At 58.8% G+C, this 2,339-nt stretch overlaps 1 protein-coding gene across 1 annotated transcript in view; it reads right to left on the minus strand.

Annotated features, from left to right (window-relative positions):
* The window catches only part of FOXP4 (forkhead box P4), a 50,303-nt gene that overhangs the window by 26,754 nt on the left and 21,210 nt on the right, over positions 1-2,339 (minus strand). The gene's annotated exons all lie outside the window — the stretch shown is intronic.

Genomic DNA, 2,339 nt, shown 5'->3' on the forward strand with positions numbered 1-2,339 from the left:
CAGTGGCAGGGGCTATGGGCTGGCAGAGACGGGGGCTCTGGGAAGGAGGAGCAGCGGGGGGGAGCGGGGACAGACGGCGGTGCTGCAAGTTCAAATGGAAAAATCTAGCGCCGCATGAGCCGAGACGGACGGGCTGCTGTATTTTTTCCTGGAGAGGGAACGCAGAAGGGCTGGTATTGATCTTGTCTTCATTCCCATTTCACTCAAGTTTCAAATCAACAAAATACACTTTTCCGCTCCGCTGCCCTCCCCGCCGCAGCAGACAAAAGAAAAGCAATTTCCCGCAGTTTGCTCCAAACTCCTCTCCCCTTCCCTCAGCGCCCTTCAGCCCCTCTCCCATTTCAGAGGCTTTTTAACCTCAGCAAGTTGCTCCCGCCGGAGGCTGGGAGACCCCTGGCTCCAGGGGCTGAACTGGGGAAGGGACCCCGATAAAGGGTACCCTGTGATTCAGCAGTGCCTCCAAGCCAGCAATGCCCCGGCACCGAAAACAGGGGGTGCTGCCTTTCCAAACACGCTCCAGCACCTCGTACCGTGGGCTTTACCGGATACCGGCAGCATCTCCCCATGCTGGCAGGATCCCAGGGGGGATCCGCTGCTCCCGACCAGCCTCGCGCAGGAGAGGAGCGCCCTGCAGACCGTCTGCAGCAAAAGTCCTCAAATGCAACACTTTGTCAGCATCCGCCAAGTTTCTAATAGTTTTAAAGTGGCAAAGAAATAAAACCATTTTAAAATGTTTCAGGGTGGGTTTTGTTGGCATTTTTTTTTAGATGCAGCTGTAATTCCAGTGTCAGCTGTGAGGCTCTCCACACACAGCTACACCTCCAGGCATCTGGGGGAAGAGAGGGTTCATACTCCAAAAAAAAACAGCCCCAAGATCCCTATCGAGCCCAGCAGCTCCTTGTTTGTTTTTAAGAGCACGCCGTCGCCGACTGTCATTAATATTCCCGCTGGCTTGGCGCCCCATAAACGTCCCGTCCCCATCAGCAAGGTGGCAGGGAGCTGCTCGCTGCAAATGCAAGCGCATGGTGTCAGCAAGTGTGGGGAACTCGCAGCGCTCCTGGGTGTTTGGGCTCCTGCTCTCTCTGCCGACGCTGAGACCCTCCTGCTCACTTCACCTGGGACTGGGGGCTGGGAGCCGGCCGGCGGAGAGCCGAAGGGAGGCCACTGAAACAGCTTCTCCCCAAAATACCCAAGCGATGTGGAAACCCAGTCCCCAGCCCCGGGGTCCTGCGGTGCAGCTGCGTCTCTGCAGGCAAAGCCTGCGGGGGTCCGGGCTGGCGCACCGAGGGCAACCCGGGTACCAAACACCGCGATGAACCCCCAGGTCTGGCTGCACTCCCCCCTCCCTCCCCAGCCAGAGGCTGCTGCACTGGGACCCAGCCTTCCTCTCCTCCTCCTCCAGCCGTCCTGGCCAGTCTCATCCACACCACTGCTGTTAGATAAACTTCCTTTGAAAGGAGTCTGCTTAATCCTCTATCTCCCCTCGGTCAGATCCCGCTCCAGCTGCTGGCCGGGCAGGCGGGGCGGAGGGGGGGGGAGGAAGAGGCCGGTCGCTGCTGAGTTATGAGCTATTTCTGACTCACGTCTACAACTTTCACAAGTCCTTTTGCAACACAAAAAGGGAGGAGGGGAGAGGAAGGCAGTGCCATTTCCCTCCGGCAAAGCCGCCGGCCAGATGGGCAGGGAGGGGAGGCGAGAGAAAGCAGCAGAGAAGGGGGGAATGGGACGTTAAGCAAGCGGCAAGCGAGCGAAGCGTGCGTGCACCGCAGCCGGGGGAAGCGGCAGAGGGAGCAGCAAGGGATGGGCAGGGGAAGAAGTGCAGGCAGGAGAAGTGCGGGCAGGGACACGCACCCACGGAGGGGAGCGAGGTGCTGGTTAACCGGAATCTGACTTCACCCTCGCTGCCTTTGTCCTTCACAGACATTTTCCATGCAGTGACTGCATTTCCTTCCTGCGAGCACCACCAGCCCCGGCTCTCGCCGCCCACCTGCCACCGCGCCGGCTCAGCCTGGCATAGGCAGGACCTCCAGCTCTGAGAACGCTTGTGCTAATTACTTTCCTTTGTTAATTAAACCCACGTGGCTCTAATAAGGTAACCTGCTGTTCTCCGATAAATTTAATTAGCCTGAAGGGAGAGCCCCTCCGCACAGCTATTTAAATTGTCACTTTCCATCGCTTGGGCTTTGCTTCTTTCTGCCTCCCCCTCTCTCCAGGTTCACACCCCCCTTCTGCCCCTTTCCTTTGGTGGAGGAGGGCAGCGGGGGAGCAAAGGGGAGGTCCCCTCTCCCCTACGGGAGCAGGATGCCACCCAAGGGTGCTGCGCAGACCCAAAGCCCCTG

The sequence above is a fragment of the Pygoscelis adeliae genome, unplaced genomic scaffold (assembly GCF_000699105.1).
Source record: "Pygoscelis adeliae isolate BGI_AS28 unplaced genomic scaffold, ASM69910v1 Scaffold197, whole genome shotgun sequence".
In the NCBI taxonomy this organism is placed as follows: Eukaryota; Metazoa; Chordata; class Aves; order Sphenisciformes; family Spheniscidae; genus Pygoscelis; species Pygoscelis adeliae.